Genomic DNA, 19899 nt, shown 5'->3' on the forward strand with positions numbered 1-19899 from the left:
GAATAAAGGGGCACTCGCTGCTACACAGCGTATAAAACTGTGAATTGTACAGAAAATTGTGTTGGGTTTTCCGTTTTGACACTCCCTTTTTGCTTCATTTGCCATTTTGCTTGATGATCAAGTTGACATTGTCAATTTAGCAAATTTCTGCTTTGATTTTTATGAGAGAGAGAAAAAAAAAATGAAAACTTATTTATGCTTTGATTACTTTGGTTATCCTTTGGAGTTAGGCAGCTGATTTGAGCCTGCAACAGGAGATTTAAACCACTTGGTCAATATGGATAATGGGCTACCTAAACCATTTTAAGGTTCGTCTGATTGTTGAGCTAACCTTTAATGTTTGTGGCCTACACAAAATAAAGTTACAGACTTTAAGCTGCTAAAAACAGTTTGGTGCTTCCTTGAACAAGTTTCGTGACACATAATGTTTAAAATATCTCTATATATTTTACGTACTCATAGCTTTCTATATGCTTTCTATACTACATCTTAAGCGTTCCACCATTTGTTGACTTTTGTTTAGCCAGTGGTGCTATGATAAATACGCAGTACCCCTCCCGACTAGATACAATATACACACGCACACAGACGCAAACGCACAGACACAGAAACAGGCGCAGGCACAGTCACCCACATAAGTGGAAACAACAAGGATTCATTGCTAATTAGGATAAACAGCTGTTGCCAAATTAATTACATATGATGGGCACATGAATATGAGCATAAGTCCTCCATCGCTTAACAACAAATACAAACTGTATTTAGGTTATCTATTATACGCCTTCGCAGCAAACTAACAATGCTACCGTACCGCATTTATTTTGGCCCGTTTACATTGTATCCTTGTGCCAACAATAAATCTAACAATCAGCTGCCAAGCAGAAAGAAAAACTTTTTTTGGATGGCCAAAGAGGAAACGCTGCAGGCAGCAGCTCTCCCTCGAAATTTGCATAAGCAGCCAGAAAATCCACTTGGACGTTGCACCTGACAGTCGGTAAGTCACCAACGAAAAGTGCTGACTGTCTCTCTGGCTTAGGACACAACGGTGAATGGCGAAGCAGTGACAGGCGAAGGTGTGCAGCATGCAATCTGGAATATTTTATGCTCTTTAAACGTACGGTGGGTTGACGTATTTAAGAAGTCAACACCTTGATCTATGTGCATATTGTTAAGAAGCCCTTTAGCTCTCCTTTCCGACAAACGAAGGAGCTTAAAGTACTGAAAACACCATTACATACTACTTTTCTGCACGTCACGATTTTGGCAGGAGCTTCGTAACGTATTGGCGTATGCCTTTAACTTTATCATTTTCATCATTTCATTATTGTTGTCCCCATTCTGGGAACTCAGGCAAATTCTGATAATCAACTTATCTCATGATTTTGGGTGTTCAATTTGTACAAAGCTGATTACACAATTTTCATACTTTTCAACAGAAAATCCCAAAAATCACATATTCCCACACACCCACGCACAACAGATATTTGGTTTTTCTGAATTTCTCTTTTCCTTTTTATCGATTTGCTACTCAACAATTAAGGCTCAGTGTAGGTTAATATTGGCCAAATATAATTGGCATTACGATTTATCAAACTCCCGAAGGTGCATTAAATTTATCTATCTGTCTGTCTGGTAGCCACGATAAGCCTCTTTCTTTTCTTGAGAAATCTTAAAGATTTAAGAGAATAATGGAACCAAAAAAAAAAATCCAAGTTATTTGCAATTATTGCTCATTCTTCTCTTATGCTTAGTTACTTAATAGTTAAAATCAGCTTCTGGCTCGTTTTTCAAGATTTTACTTAATATCGTTTGCTTAAGTATTCTGTGAAAGTCTTCTGGCGATATTTTACTAGAATAATGCGACTTTAAGTTGAATTTCAGATTTATTTGTTTACTATACCCTAAGCCCATTGAAAATGGAAAATCTGGGTATAAAGGTTTTGTTAAAACTAACTAACTACTAAACTAATGTAACAGGCTGAAGGAGCCGTGGCAGACCCCATAAAGTATATATATTCTGGATTAGGGCGACGAGCTGAGGCGATATAGCTCTGTCCGTCTGTCCGTCCGTCCGTCTGTCCGTCAGAATCTCAGAAGATATTAGAGCTAGAGACTTGAATTGACTTTTTCCTAAGACCGTGTATACCACGCGCATATCGGGTTTTGCTTTAAAAATAGATAACTTACCCCGTTACTTTGTTATCGATTAAAAACATTATCGAAAACCAGTAATAAATTTATATCTGCTGCATCTTTAGAGGTAGAGTCGCCAGATTTTAACTATAGATTCATGTGTACTTTATAGAATTTCGATTTTTGTCAAAATGTATCCCCCACCTTTATATTCACACCCTTACCCACGTATTTTTAAAAGCCGTATTTCAAATACTAGAGACTTGTGCTTTGGCAAATCCATGCATATCTATGTAATATTCATAATCTTAAAATTTCATGAAGATATTCCATTCAAAAGGAACGTTATTAAGCAATTAAGTTCATCTAGTAATCCACCACTGCAGCCAATGCCTGTTTATGCGTGCGTGCGTATGATTGAGTGTGTGCGTGTGTGTGTGCATGTGTGAATAAATATTGAAATATCAGTTGCTCGAAGGTTTCAGGGGATTTCGTAGTCGGGCAGTCTCGTCTATAGCTTTCTTACTTGTTTTTTTGACTGCTATTATTACGCCTTTGATTGCATATCCCAAAGCTTGGATTTGTAAAGTTGCTTGAGAGACTCTTTACTGCTGCTCAGAATCTCACGAAAGTCGCCCCTAATGCGGCTGTTGTGCTGGAGCTTCTGTCACTCAAAGGCAAACACCTGTAATAAATATTCGTTTGCCGTTTCTGGTTTACGCTTTCGCTTCGGTCGGTTATCCTGGTTTGCTGGCTGTTTGCCAGATACATTTCGCTTGATTTTCCATGTGAGTGCACATCAACAGCAGCAACAGCAGCAGCAGCAGCAGCAGGAGCAACAAGAAAAGCCAGAGATGAAAAACTGCCTGGCTGGCACATTTTCATATGGCATCGCCTGAGAACTTAACTCAATTCCCATTCAAGCAATGGCAGTGTGCATAAAATGGCAGCAAGGCAGGGCCATCATTCGACCAACAGCGCGAAAGAAGTGCAGCCACGCACTAGATGTCACAGGCACTCGAGCTGAACTCGGGCGAGTTCAGTGGCCACGCTTTAAGGCCATTTACAGACGATGGCCACATTTGGTTGCATATATGTATAATTAAGCGTATAGAGCACACTTGTTTCTTAATTTAGCTTAGTGGTATTTCATATAGCTCCTGCTGTTGCTGCTGCTGTTGCTGCTGCTGATGCTGGTGCTGTTGCTGCTACTGCTGTTGCAGCTTCCTTCCTACTAGATATTGCAGCAGGATGCTGCTCAACATGAGTCGCACTTTTCATCTGGCTGCAGGGTGGCACCATTTGCGCACATCTGAGCACTCACTGTGTGTTATTAATTGCGTAATTTGCTTATTAATACACAAATGAGCACACACCTGCACCCAGAGCCGTTGCCTATGCAACCCAATTACATTATGTGCACCTAAAAGCCGTAAACTGTTACCTATTGTAGGCACACCGTGGCCTGAACAAAGGAAGTTATGTATCTGCTGCCGCATTGTACATTTGGGAATACTTTAAGCCTTACTTAAAGCCTTTGTTGTCACTCACTCTACACACAATTAAAGAACTTACCTGCCACGGCATACTCTCTACAAAAATTTTAATCTCGTTTCAACTGAAAGTTGCGCACAAACTTTTCCGCCAAGTGTTTGACTTGCAATTGAAATATTTTGCTTCAGCATTTTTCCAACAAACTCACACACAAGCTCACACATTCGCACACACTCACGCACACTCAGACGCACTTCATATGCTCAGGGGAGCTGACTTGTGTGGCATAAATCAATTTTTATATGCTCCTACCTCAGCAGCCCCTTCAGCTGCTTCTAGCTGCCGCCTCTTTAATTGTCTGCACATGGAAAATTCTAATGGCAAACACGAGCGCCAGGCTCCTCGTGGAGACCATGTGTGGAGCTGGTAACGCTTTAATTAAATTATAATTACCAGCGTCTTATTAGCCCAATTACAGACACCACCACAGCCTCAACCAAGCAAGGGCACGTGTCCGCACATCAACATCTGTCCTTCTGCTTTGAGCCCAAGTCTCCCGCACTTTGTCATATTGCATTTAATAATATTTTCTCTAGAAACCCACAAATGATGGAGTTAAGTGGCCAACAAGCTTAGCAACAGCAGTAGGATTTTCCGATGAAACAGCTGGCAATTCTGGTATTGTGTTATTTATGTGCTCATGTTTTATAAATAAACAAGTGTATATATCTAAAAATATTTTTTTTAAATAAGTACTATTTATTTTTAGCTAAAGCTAAAGTTAAATCGGAGTTAAAAAGTCAAATAAATTGATGGGAAATGAAGAAAAATATCCTTGTGCAATTTAACTCAAAATCTTCAAACGCAAATTGACTCAATGAAGTTATTTTTTTTTTAAACTATAAATAGTAAGTAAATTAATGAAAAAAAAAATTTAAGTGGAAAATATATATAAGCTCTAAAATGAATATTTACGAGGTACTACAATCATTTGCTACACTAACCGCAAAATCCACTTAAGTAGCTGTTGAAAATGACACTTAGGAAATTGCATGCAAATTTCCGCCGTCAAGCCTTCAACGGCTATAATAGAATAGAACTCAAATCAATAAACAATATAAAATAAGAGCATATATCATACATGCTACACACATACACACACATGGATGTAGGTATTTACTGTTGCTGGCAAAATATGCGAAATGCAATGCTTGGATGAGCAAGGAATATGCAAGTCATCGATGTTATGTTTATGTCGAGAGAAACGTGCCATATTTATGGTTATCACATAAGGCTGTTCATGGCATATGTTGAAAGCTCTTGCATACCCCACACTGATTAATCAAAGCTCTCGTCGGGCAGCAATAACTTTTCCCAGTTTGACCAGGCACCTATATTGCGCATACGTCACGTTCGCATTTGAATAGCCCCATCATGGCAGTGCCCAAGCAAATTGTGGGGAGCCAGCCATTTGCAACGCAATGATTACAGCACAAAACACATACAGGTAACAACACACACACACATACATACATATATTTTGTTGAGTTTTCAATTGCAGCAATCTGCTAGTAGCAGTTGCCCGCTCAGCAGCTGCAACAAGCTCAGTGAACAGCCAAGAAAAATGAAGCCAATACAAAAACAGCACCCAGGGTGTCGAGTGCATTAGATGAATATTAAAAGCACTTTGCCAACAGCACTCAAAGCTCACCGATAGGTCAAGATGAAGTCTGGCAGGCAGTCAGTTAGTTTGCCAGTCAGTTAGCCTATTGTTGTTGTAGCTGCTGCTGCTGCTCCTGCTGCTGTTGATACTCCTGCTGAGAAGGCTGCTTGTCCAACAGCTGCAGCCGTCAGCTTTGTGTTGCACAATGCGTGGCTCAACCAAAGTTTGAATCGTTACGTTTGCTTACATCAAACCGTTGAGCCCGTGGCTTATTTTGCTTGCATAATAATTTGAATTTTCACGTAATTGCATATCATCACAGCAGCTGAAATCAAAGGATTCTGCGCTGACAGCGCATAAATTGAATACAATGTAGCTCGTTGTCCAAATAACGCTCTTTTAAGTCCAGCACAAACACTGATTTTAACAATTGCCCGGCGTAATTTTACTAACAGATTTTTGCACAGCAACCACGTGCGGTCCATAATTCGCAGCGCAGGCGACGTTGAGTGGCATTGTCATTGCCATTGTCAGTGTCACTGCCAGCTGCCAGCTGCCAGGCAATGGCAGCCACAGGCCAGCCGACCGGCCGACCACCCGTTCGACCACCTGCTTAACAAACCGCTCGACAATCCGTTCGCCTGTCAACGCCAGCAGCGACCGCCGTGGGCTCATCTGTTGGGTTCTTTACCTGTGGAACGGGCACAGGTTTTAAATCGGTTTCTGCAGCTGATGGCTGCAGATGAACTGAAAAGACTTTAACATTTAATTCGTTGAGCTTTAATGCGCTCTTTAGTTCACTTGGTCTGCCTTTCATTTAAGCTGAATAAACGTTTCATTTTTACAGGGGACATAACCACCTGTTGCCGCTTTCGTTTGATGCTGTGCGCTGTCAGAGCTTTTTCCTTAATCAAACACAAAAATGTAATTTATAAAAACGCCCAAAGGACTGAGCAAACAGACAGCAACAAGGCCAAATATTCATTCTAGCAAATGCAATAGGATTAGTTTTATCCAGTTAACGATGCTCGGCTGCCTGCGACATAAGTCGGTACGTGATCTCATTGATTTTGTAAATACAGCAACAAACTTTAGTTGCCAGCACTTGGCTGCTGGCTGAGATTAAGCAGCAGCTATCTACAGCCTGCATAATGAGTTGAACTAGTAGAAAAAGTTCGCTTTGAGAGGCTAAGTTGTAATGCACTCATAGGCTCAAATAAAATTAATATATTCTCAAGTACTATTTCGTTTATTTATTTTGACTTTCTACAGAATGCACAATATACAATGATATTTAAAATTGAGCCAGTGCAAATGTCAAAAGATGTCTTGGCATTAGTGTTGGGAATAAGCCGTACTGCTGACATTTACATGCGCTGGTATTCGTGTAAGTGAGTGTTTCAACAAAACCCCATGACAGCAAATAGATTGTGGTGTGAGTCGTGCCTTAAGGCAAGCCATGGAAGCCGAATGCAAACTAACAAGTAACCAGAAGCAATGCGCCAATCCAGGGCTGAGTCTAACTAACAAGAACAATAACGCCAACAAGAACAACAACAACAACAACAATGTCAACAACAACAATGACAACTGAAGGCATCTGAAATTCTTTGGCTTATCAACGGGCCAATGCCGGAAGCTGTGAAAGCATTCATACATATTTGCACGCCTCGCTGTTGGTAGAGCTGGTTCTGGTTCTGGTTCTGTTTCTGCTGGTGTTGGTGCTGGTGTTGGTGTTGGTACTGGCGATGCTGCTGCTCTTGTTGTCCCATTGTGTGTCAAGTTGGCGACGCTATGCGTATCGTGTGCTCATCAAATTACGTATTCAGCAGACAGTCTGTCTTACTGACGTGTCAGACAGGCTAAACAAATAAACGACTAATAAAAATGTTCTTTGCCATGAAATTTTCTTGCACTCCGTATAGTTGGGTAAGAGTCTGCCAGCTGGACTGGCAGCATCTTGCAAGGTATTTGGCATATTTACTTAATCTATTTACATTGCTGATCAGCAATTTGCCTTAGCTCTTGCCTTTGTTTGCAAGCAATTAAACTATTCTGTCAGCAAATGCATATTTAGTTATCCATCAGTGCTGCACTTTTACAATAAGTCATGAAAGTCTTTCGCTGTAAACTCAAGTGCTGCATGGAAAACGAAAATTCAAGCAGCAAAAAAGAAGAAAATGTCCATTAAAATTTTTTGTGTAATTACAATGTTAATAACTTAATGCAATTGCCATCAATTTCTCTTGCCGCCGTCTCGCCCGACGTGCAACGTCTGTCGCCGAGCCACATTTTCAATTCAGAACCAAAAATCAATCATAATTTCATTAACGCCTGGGCAGAGTGCGCTTGAGTGTCCTGTGCTGGCATGGACGCCACACACACACACACACATATATATATATATACAAAAACATTTTTTCCAAAGTAAACTTCAAGGATATTTTCTTAAAAATGTAATAGCAGTGCTGGTACATTTGGTAAGTAATCAATTCATTCCTTACAAAGAATAGCAAAAAATAATACATATTAATTCTTAAACATTTATAAATATAAACAATGCATGCTCAATTTAGTGAGAGGCATCAATTTACAGAACTGAGCACAACTAACGACGCAGCTCACGTAAGAAAGAAACAACAACCCAGTGGAATGGAGCACATCCATCAACTAAATTGAACACGCCCCTGTCGCATAGATTACGCCCAACTCTTTAACGGGTGGCATCAAATGCAAGCAGCGCCAAATCTGCACCGCGTGCGTCGACTTACAATGGGCACTGTGCTGTGTTATAACACGCCATTAATAAACCCAAACAAAAAGTACGTCAACCCACGCTAGGTTTGCTGACGGATCAGCCAAAAGCCATAAAGGAATAGAGATGCCAACAGATCCTGCGGCGCAAATGGTCTGTGTCACATTAGCCCTAGCGGGGCGGAAGACGGATGGCAAATGCGCTGCCGTCTGCGCCGCAGATACGTGTTGACATGTCAGTTAGGCAAATGAGGGTAGACAGCTCACTAAAAAGGCCCATTCCCCGAGCCTACCTCCCTTAAAGCAGCTCCAAAAGTTCACCAAGAAAAAACATGGAAAGCCACACAAACTTCAATGGCCACAGTTTCAGTGGCCTTTGTCACAGCTTTAAAAACCGAGTCTCAGACAGGTCATTAACTGAATTTTCACTGCAAACTGCAGGGGGCAGGCCAATTGCCCCAATGAGTGCTCACTCAAATAAATGGTCTCTGTAGGCAACTCCCCAATAATAAATTTCGGTCATTTATAGAACAATTGCCATTGCCAGCTCGAAATCACAGCTAAAATTTTCAGATTTATCAGCAAGCAAGCTACTGCTACTACCCTATAAAAGACACGAACAAGTGTGGTACAAGCATTATATACTAAATATTTATGATGTACAAAGATCTTTATTGTATATTTAAAAAGCTATGTTAACAGCGGATCTGAACTGAATCATCAATCGATAAGAAATGCTCTTACAATCAATTATGCATTGTTATGAATATCTGCTACGCTCTGCATGAGCTACTTAGCTTGAACGACAGCATATCTTAAAGTTGAAATTCTTCAGCTCTGACATTCATGTTATAATTTATCTGGCTGCTGTAACGTGCGCATGTGGCATCGCACCAGACTGGAATAGCATAGGTTTTGTTTGTGGCCTCAAGGGCTCTCAGTCCGTCACCTACATAAAGCCACAAAACCAACCGACAAACTGCCCGCATACAAACCAATACGAGAAACGATAGTGCTTAAAAATGTAAAGAAGAAAACGTAGAAATGAAAAAAATAATAGGAAAAGCCAACAACAGTGCTCGTAAATGCAAAGAGAATAATAAAAATCGATTTAAAACAGGGCTACAATTGAAATTGAAATAGAGCCTGTGTGCCATCCTTTTGGCCAGGCCAACCCGACGGCATTATGTGGTATTGTAGCCACTGCTCATCCTACAGCTTCAGCATCGCGGCACGTTGTTATTTGATAACCCATTGTGGCAAACGTTTTTCACTGAACGCGCAAATTGAAAAAAAAATCTCATCGAGTGCAAAATGGCAAAGGCAAAGGCTGTGGATCCATCCCGACGAATGCCGAGTGGCAAGTGGCAAGTGACAACCGATGAACGTGTGAAATCCATAAAAGGGTAACCAATGCCTGTCCTTGATGGCGCGTGTCCATTTTGTGCTGTCATTGAACGTGAACGTGAACGTGAAGAGGAACGGGACCGGGAACTGGAAAGGGAAAACCTAAGCAGAATACCAAAATAACAGCAGGGAGTAAAGGGAATACCAAATGCGGAATACGGAATGCCAATGTCATGGACTCTACTTCCTCAGAAGTCCACTGAGGTCTCAATTAGTCTCATTTGGCTGACGATTATCAATCTCAAAGGTCAACGGCGCAACAGGAACAGCTATGCTGATTGGATTTATGTGCGCACCGTTCACAAAACGAAAGCGATTTAATAATTTAAAGAGAATCACCTTAAATCGTATGATGGGGTGGCAAATTAACTGTTCTTAGCTCTTGGTTCATTCAAGTGTTAAGATAGGAAAAGCGTTTCCTTGGCTGCGCAGCTCCATAAACGCCTCATACAGCTCCCGATTACTTTTGGCACTGCCACAAATAATTCACAGCAGGAAAAATGTGGAACTTATCACTTATGGTGTGGGAGTGCATATTTTACTTCTAGTTGGCGCACAGGGCGTATGCGCAATTTGGCAAGTGTGGCACAATACAGGATTAAATAAATCTGCATAGGCATTCAGAGAGTGAGTCGACCGAATATCAGATAAATACGCCTTTAAATACATTCAGATTTCGAATTCAATGAATTCGTAACGCGAGGCTCAGAGATTAAAAATCAGGCGCAAAACATTTAAGATTTAATTTAAGTAAATGTACAAGCATCCAGCCATCCAAATTCAGCGAATATTTCAACGCACAGTCGACATTCACCCTTGCCTGGGCCCTTCCTCAGTCCGGACTCCGGACTCCGGAATAACTTTGTCTGGAGTTGAGAATTTGTGTTTATGCATTAAATTAGAGGAGTCTCGGCGAGGGCAACTTTTATGATTGGGTTATGCTGTTTGTAGGGCCGCGTGTGCCGGCTGCTTGGGTTAATAAAATATGCAAATATCCAGCATCCAAAATTAAGTTTCTCTTTCGTTTCCATTTTGCTGCCCTAGCCCACAGCTGGAATCGTGCAGCCGTTGACAGGACGAGCTGTCATCCAGCTCGTGGCCAAAGTGAAAGCGACATATGCAGCCGACAAGTTTCTCTGTTGTGTGGCCCTCGAAAGCGAAGGTCTATTAACTAATAATCTAATTATTTTAAATATCACAAACTTTCAAGCACTTGTCCCGCCTTTTATCTGGGCGTCGAGCTAATAGTCATATCGTGTTTGGCTCCAATTAAGTGTTGTAACTCATTTATAATTACAGTAATCATATTATTTAGTTGACAGGATTTGTGGTGATAGGCGAGGGCTGTCTGCGTGCGTGTGTGTAAGCGCGAGTTTTGGCTTAGAGGCATAATATGTAAACTTGTTGCTGTGTCTCCCAGGCTTTTAAGGACTTGGCCATTATTTTGAATTACTAATTGCATAAAACTTTTAATGGAAACGCCCAAAGCCACACATTGTCTACGACAATTTTTTTGTGGATTTAAAGAGGCGGACGCCCTTGTCATCTGAGCATGAACACTTAGCCATTCTTAGGCTAAGCTCAAAATATATAAATTCTTTTTGATTATCAATGTCTTGAGCCCGCACATTCACTAAATGTCAGATCAGACACCTATGGAAAACATTTGTGACATTAATATAAAGGTATTTTTATGTAATATTGCTATCAATTTGCTAGTCCTTAACTGAAAATATAACAAAGGCTGTTCAGGTAAACTCCCGCATACAAAAAAGAAAATTCAGCCTGGCCAATAATTTATTTCACATTTGCCACACGTAACAAATAACGAAAATCTATTAAATAAATTGAATATGTGACAGACAAGTGGGAAGTCTTATAGCAAAGCTTAGGTGAATATAGAATCTCAGTTACACAGCCACTGCCTTTCGCTCTCCCTTTTCCTCTCTCTCTCTCTCTCTCTCTATCTCTCTCTCTCTCTCTCTCTGTCTTTCACTGAAGGACATCGCATATTTGTGCGCACACAAATTCGATAACCAAGAATGCTATATAACGAAATAAGCCTAGCCAAGAAGTCAAATGCCTTTTCATTTTGTTTGATTGTTGTGCCATTCATGCACACACACAAACACGCACATTCACACACATACACACACACACGACTGGCCACACTCATTCAGTTTTTTATGTTAGGCCATCTGACGTGTGTCAATAATTTCTTACCTGCAACTAGGCAGCAAATATACATTATTTATGTGCGTGTGTGTGTATTTGTATTGAGATGAAATTGAATTGTATTTGTGGTTGCTGCTGTTTACATGCGCCGCACCACTCACATAACTTTCTTCTCGTTTATTTGTACAAAAAAAAAAAGCCCAGAATTCGAGTCGAACGTGTTTATGCTCCGAATGGAGTACTTAAGATTCAATTATATGCGATATTTGGTAGCTGAATTCATAATGCAACCGAGGATAGCAGATACATTGCCTGGCAGCAGATGCCGTAAATCATTTCTTGTTCACCTCACGCAACCCGCAGAGGTGTCAGCAACAGGTTGACCCGGACACTAATAATAATTACATTTTCCTGTAGCTCTAAGTGAAATATAATCATCATATTCGAAATTCAGACAATTGAACCAGTTTAGTAGCTGCTGAGTTGCAATTCTGTGAATTTTTGAATTCAATGCCACAACCGTTGCTGCGGCGAGCACAAATCTGATTTGGGCCACAAACCCATTTATTTGTCTCTGATGCCCAAAAGCCAAAAGCCGAAAAACCAAAAACCAAAAACCCAAAAGCACTTAATAGCAGCAGCTGCTCATTGCCGGACTACAGAAAGTCAAAACAGGATGCAAATTGAAGACTATTAAAGGATTTGGCTGCATGTACAAGTGGCCAGTTGATTTTGACAGCTGCTGTCTGCCACAATAGTCTGCTACGAATGTTTATAAATGACCGTTGCGTTATTTATCAGATTTCTATTCATCTGCTTTTTATTATTTTTGTGCTTTTACATTCTCTGATTTCTGCTGTTTCATGACGCACAGCAAATTTCAATGTGATTCACTCACATCACTCATACGCCGCGTCCAATCAGTGGAGGGCTTACAAGTGTAGCCTGCAGTAATAGCATCACATGGGCCAATGGCCAGCCAAGTGACAACAACAAATCTGTGCTAATACGCTGCAGCATTCAATGACCCAGAATACAGTGACCCAAAGTTGGCGCAGCTATAATCGAAGCCCAAATTCCTAACATGTTAACGCCCAAGCTCGTGCTGCCCGAATCCTTTGAGAAATTAGTTTGGGACCAGTTCAGAGATTTTGCTCTTAGCTTTGCCACTTACCCGTCGACTTTTGGCATTTATCAGTTGCTTGCCTTTGGTGATTTCATGAGCTTGAGCAGCTGATGAGTTTTAAGTTCTGTTTCAGTCTGGCTTAGCAGCCATTTATATTTGACGGCAGCGTCTGCGGCTGGGGCAACGGCAGTGGCAGTGGCAGACTGCATTTAATATTCCGCAGACCCACTGCTGGGGGGCAAACAAATTCCACGGCAAGGAGCGCCTACACAAACAATCAAAATTGCTTTACAAATCCGACGAATTAGAGGGTGGCTGCGGATGGGAAGGCAGCATAAAAAAATACGTCCATTAAAAATTGCCACACGCAATGTAACGAGACTTGCGTCAAAGTTTTCATGGCAGTTGAATCTTGGTTTGGCCATATTCCAGGGCCCATGGCGAAGGGAACTTGGCAGAGCGCAATAAAAATCAATCGTCACTGACGTCAACGCGGACAAGCGTCTTGACTGGGGTTTCTAAACTTGACATTAACCACTGTTTGACTGGCATGTCACACACAGACACACAGGCACAACGACACACACACACACACACACACACACACACACTGCATGCTGTTTGTACAAACTAAATGGAGCTTGAAACTAAGTTTTGCCTGCAAATTGCATGCGGTTGACCAAGAAGCAAGAGCTGGGCGCCAATGCTCTTAAATTGCAAACACCGTATTGCAATATGGCTGTTCAGTGCTGAGTGTGACTTGGCGTCTTCTCTGTCAATTTGTTGCTGCATTTAGCTGAATATGTCCCTAATGAAATAGAGTCAAAGGACAAGGCAAGCCAACTGAATCAAATTACTGCTTGCAAAATGCAATTACATCCAACTACTATATAAACAGAAGTCACAGTTTTTACATTTTAGTCGCCTTAGGGCCCAAGTCGGAGCTGGACTGAATGCTGAAAATTAGATGGCATCTGACTTGATGCAGTTCGGCCCTTGCTCTCTAACAAGGCCAAGTGGCAAATGCAGCCCAGCAACTCAATTACAAATATGAAACTGATAAAAGCCGAGTTAACAAGCAACCAGTCAAACACAAAGTAGTTGATTAACTTATTTAAAGCTCCAAACTGTGTAAAAAGGAAATTACTGCGAGATTGCAAAAGTCAACACCTGCTGCTTGCTTCCGCTCGTATCCTTTAATTGCTTTGCTTCCTTCCCCAAGCTTTGACCCACGCTCAAATTTAATTATCGATAAAAACAACTCAGACGATTCGCCATTCCCAGCTGCCGTGCCTTTCTACACACATTGTGTCAATATTTAACGACACTTAACTAAGAAATTATTGGCGCTTTTTATACGAGCATCGACTAGACACTTAATGTGGCAACCGTTAAGACTTAAGTGAAGGTGATAGTCTGAACGTCAGCAACATCAACCGAGAATGTGCCAGCAATACTTTATTTATTCACTTAAAGTAAATACTTGCTTATACACATTCATATTAAAGCAAGAAAATATTGCAATATTTAAATTCATGTTAATTGCAATAACTTTTATTAACTTATTCATTTAATCTATTTGCAATATTAAATCTAATTAAAGCATACATAAATCAATATATTTAATAAGATGAATACTGTATATAATACATAGCAAATCGCTCTAGGAAAAGAATTTTGATTTACTTAAAGCAAGAATGACAAGAAAATGAAAACACCCTCGGCATTTTGATTAAACCAAAGCATTAATATTTGCATGTTGATTTTGAAAGCCAAATCTTTTCATTTAATTTGCGCTTTCTCCATTTATCCACAGGGCCAATCGTCGTGTTAGGACCATAAAAATGAGGAAGCGAAATGGATAAAAACAAACCTCCGGGCTCTAATACAAAGAACAGCCAAAAGTCAAAGCAGGAAACACACAAAACAAGCATTAAACACATAAAATACAAAAATAAAGAATTCAGCGAAATGTCAGCATGAAGCGTGGCAGTGAGATGGTGCTCCATTTATATAAAAAAAATGAACGAAAAAATGCAGAAAACAATAAATTAAAATCGAATAAAATGCGAGATGATGCTTAGGCCCGGCAGAAGTGGGAGTGCGGCAATTGCTGCCCACTCACATTGTTGTTGTTCTTTTGGTTGTTATTGTTGCTGTGCCTGCCTATGGCACACTCAATGGCCTGCTACTGGTTGGTACAAGCAACAAAGCAACACGCCCACCAACGCACTTGCGACAATTGTAGATTAGGTGTACGTCATGTAAGCAGCTGAGCTTCATAAGTTGCTATGACATTTGACATTCGTTGTACTTACAAAAAGTTCATAATATCAAAGAGTTCAAATAAGAAAGTCTATTTAAACAAGTTTAATTTAGACAACCAAAAATTGAAATGGATTAAAAACACAAAATATTATGCTAAGTTATTCGTCTACTTGAAGACGCTAAATATTGTTTACGATCTAAGAGCTCATTCGATGTAGCCTCAGTTGTTCATCCGTTGGCAGCTACTGGCCAACTGAAAGCTGGCTGAAAAGAACAGCGACTTTGGGATTAACAGCAAGCGCTTTCCAGGAACATGTTGGAATTCGGCACACCGAAATGGAACACAGCAACAGTAGAAATAACAAAGTAAATGCTCCCAATTGCATAATACAAGCATAATCTTGCTTCCATTCTTTGAAATTGGTAGCACACTTTTACAGTAGGTTTATAGTTAGTGAAATAAATATCTTTGAAAATATTTACAGGTATGAGTTATGAAAGCTCACGTAGCATTGCCCGCCTGACAGTTGGTCGGCCTGTCTGGCCCCAACATGCAACAAATCACCTGTTGCGTTCGTTGTCCATTGCCCAAGGCTCTAATTAAAGTCTGCCATGTTCATAGCTAACTTTTTGCGTTACTTTCGCAAAAGTTTGGTCGCCTGCCGGTCTAAGCTGCTTGGACAAACTTTGATTTTGTTTCCAAATGACAGTTGGGCTATAGGTGGAATGAAATAAATTACATAATCCACTTCGCTGGCATTTGTCAAAGCCAAAGTCAAAGGAAAGTAAATCCTAAGACGTTATATTCAATACGACATTATGTTTGATGCATAGCGAAATAAGTCAATTAAAGGTGTCGAGGCGCAGGTTGTCTTTAGGCACTGCCAATAAATATGCTGTGAGAGTGGTAAATATTTGAAAAGAACTTAAAATGGTCTTTAAATAATCGAAAAATGATTTTATGGGGAATCCTTGGATAATTATGTTGATCCGAGCATCAAAGCCTTGAACCAAGTCTTATGTTTGACTAAAACCAACGCAGTGAAATATGATAATCCTATTCACTTGAGAGTAAGTGCATAGAAATTTTGTTAGCAAACTTTAGTCAAGTAGAGGCAAATCAAGTTGCGAGACTCGCTAAAGCGAGGCTGTCGCGGCAATGATAATAAAATGTTGCAACAAGCTAAAGTTCCGTACAAGTGACTAGGGATTGACAAAAGGAGAATGTGCCTAGAATCATAAACTTACATAAATACATATGTATGTATATAATAATATATATATATATATATATATATATATATATATATATATATATATATATATATATATATATATATATATATATATATATATGCACACAAACTAATACATAGGTATATGTGTGTACACAGAAGCTGCCTGTCTGCCTTCGGACAGTCTCCCATTGTTGCGCTAATGACACTTTTATAACTTTTTATAGATTTTTCACACTTAATGTGAACTTGTGCCATTTATCGTGGCATCCCCGGCAGCGACAACAATCCTTTTTGTAAGCAACGCCAGCGATGCGTCGCCTATTTCGTCCTTTTCTATGGTTTGCTTCCCTTTTGCAAACTTATTTACGAGAATGTGCGGAAGATGCTGCCGGATTTGCACAGGCCCAGTTCAGCAAACATTATGCTACATGCGAATAGATATAATATATATATGTATGTGTATGCGTGTGTGTGCGTGTGTGTCCCGCAGTTGTTGCTGCTGTTTGCCAGCTGGGCTGCATTGGGGCTGGGAGGCGGCGCTTATGCGCAACGCGACGCATACGAAACAGAACCGCTCGTTCGCCAATATTGCAACAAATCCCAAATGCTAGGCATGAACAACTTTTAAACTTTGCCAAACACACGCACATAATATGTTTGAATAGCGCCGATGTATCTGTGGGTTTGTGACTATGTGTATGCGTGTGTGGTTTGCATTATAAACATCGAAGCGTGGCAAGTTAAATTCAGAGAGAAATAAATTGTCTTTTCGGCCTAGTCTGGGCTCCATCTATCTGGGATGGGGAATGAGCAAAATCAAAAGCAATCATCTTGATATTTGCACAGCGTACAGAGCCTCTGCCTTAGTTTTTAAACGAATATAGATAAAGTGAACGTTTATTTTGATTTCATGATGCTCCTAAAGAGTTTAGGGCCGCTCAGGCAAAAGGATTTAACGTATTACTTAAGTGATTACGAAATTTCCAATTTCTTATATAAACTAAACTAAACTATCATAGTCGAGACGCAGCTAGTACATAATTAATGCAAATTAATATTAATAATTTGTAAATATTAATAATAGTTTGATTAAATTCACATTTCTATTTACGTTTATACAAAATAAATAATTGTATAAATATTTATTTATCATAAGTCAATTTACTTAAGACGATTTTTCTAGTTATGTTTCGTTTTAATCAAATAAAAGTGCTTTAAATTGGGTGGGTGGAATGAAAGACTTTCACTTAGAATTTAATATTCAGCTAGGCAGTAATCAGTCGCCCACATTTTATCATATTTATGTACTTTTTGTTCTTTTGACCTTTTCAAGTTTATGAAACAGTCACTGCCAGCACAAATCATGTGCGCTTATCTCTGCATATTATTTTTTATATTATTCATTTTCATTTATTTTAAAGTTAGAGCCAAGGTTGTGCGGCACTTGTACTGCAGTCCAGCTTTACACATGATTGCCCGCATACAGATACAGATTCACAGACAGAGGCGCACTCATATATGTGGATGATGGAATAAAAGCCGTTGCTGAGCGCAATTCAATTGGAATTAAATCCAAGCAGGAGCAGTAGTTGCCTTCAGCGCTGACTGCAGTTGTTGTTGCGAGCCCATTGTCGGCCCCATTTTGAGCTTAGCGGCTCACACCACTATCCCCTGTGTCTGTGTGGGTGCTTGAATTTCCTGCTGCTAGCCTGTATATACATACATACACATTTATATGTATAGAAATAGATGTATGTGTCTATCATATTACATACATATATGTATGTGATAAAGCTGTGTTAGCGAACTTTGCAACTGTTTTGATTTCGTCCGGGGTTTACAAGCTGCATTTTTGCACCCATTGATGACAATGGTCAGATTTTCACTGCAATGCGATTTGCTCGTCTTGTTGTTGCCGTTATTGTTGTAACACAGTGTTTTTATTGGATTTGCTGTGTGTCAATATCCTGAAGAATTGTTGTTCGGACCACACACGTTGCTAACGAATAGCGGTAATTACTGACGAAAGCGTCAACTGCTGCGCTGCCTTGAGCTATCGTTGCCTCGACCTTTGGCATTTGTTTCGTTGCTCCGATATTCATAATGTGGACACGCATTTCCAAATTAATATGAAATATTCATTGATCTGCTATAAATTAATTTATTCAATTAACGGTCAATGAAGCTATCGCAATGTTGCACTTATAATGAATATGCAGTTAAGTGCAGCGCAGCCTTTTATCATGCGCATATTGAATTTTCCAGCGAATCTATTTAATTAAAATATTTTTAATATTAATGCCTACCCAATACTGCCTACCACGTGGACTTTTTTAATATAAAATCCAATAAGCTCTTGGCTGAGTCCCATAAATAAATGAGTAAGCCTCAGAAGTGTTCAATTCAGTTGGGAATCAAACAGATGTTTGGCCTCTGAAAACTGTTCCGCACAAATTAGAGCAGCTACAAGTTCTAGATAAGTCGGTGGAGAGCTGAAATTAATTTCCTAAAAAAATGTGATACAATTAACGAAGAAAAGTATAAAGGAATGCCTAAAATACCGAAGTACTTACATACATATAAAAATTGGAAAGTTTTACAAAACTCGTAATCCCGCTGTTATTGTACCCAAATTTTCTATTGCACCGTTAATAAATTGTGCCCTGAAGTTATTTACGCAAAGCAACCCATTGAAGCCGTAACCCAAATGCATAAATCACACGAAGGAAGCTTCAGCACAAAATGGTTTTGCGTTTGGGTTGGGAGGCTCATTGTCGTCGGTGCTGGAAATGTAATTTCTGCTCATTGTTACCCAACAACTTTGGTCATTAGGTGTCCAACCGTTTGCTCACCCCTTTTCTATTTCCAGACGATGTTAAATTGCACTTTTTCGCATTCGGTTGGCACCGCCTTCAGTACCTTCACTACACATGAACATAGCGTAATTTATATTTAACTATGGCAAACAGAAGTGCCAACTCCCATCTGCCACTACCTCCTTATCAACCAGAGCCAAACGCTGTGAGTATGGAAATTACAAAACGGCAGCAACCATAAATTCAGATTCAAGAACTAAGCGGTTACAGATGCAGTTCCAGTTGCTGAGCGCCAAGCAGTCCCCTCTAGTTATTTACTACAAGTTGTACGTCCTTCCACCTGCGCACCACCTCCTGGTAGTGTCTTCTTCTTCTTTAAGTTTTTGTTAATTGTTGTCGCTATGAACAACGTCGTATGAATATCGCGCAGCGTCCTTGGGTTGCTAGGTGTTAGGTGTTGAGTCCGGAGGGAGTTTAATTTAGTCACCAAATGACTATTAGTTATGAGCTGATTATGCATCCACTGCTTGCTGGCAGCCGTGATTAATGCGCCGTTAAACGTGATTCCGAGGAGGTTGGCAGCCAACGCGCTCCTTACAAAAACAGAACATTTGCACGCGAATGTTTGTCAAAACGGCACGCAAAATACTTGCACAATAACCCCATCTGTCACATAAGCAAAAGGGAGCAGCCCTAAGACAAACACATTTTATGGCATTTTTATTGAAACACGTAAAACACAAATTGAGCAACTCACAGCCAAGTCCAAGAAGTTGAGTGGCAAGGGCTGAATAATCATGGAAAGCCTGAACCTAACTTGGCTTA

Source organism: Drosophila mojavensis, unplaced genomic scaffold (assembly GCF_018153725.1).
Source record: "Drosophila mojavensis isolate 15081-1352.22 unplaced genomic scaffold, ASM1815372v1 contig_231, whole genome shotgun sequence".
Classification (NCBI taxonomy): Eukaryota; Metazoa; Arthropoda; class Insecta; order Diptera; family Drosophilidae; genus Drosophila; species Drosophila mojavensis.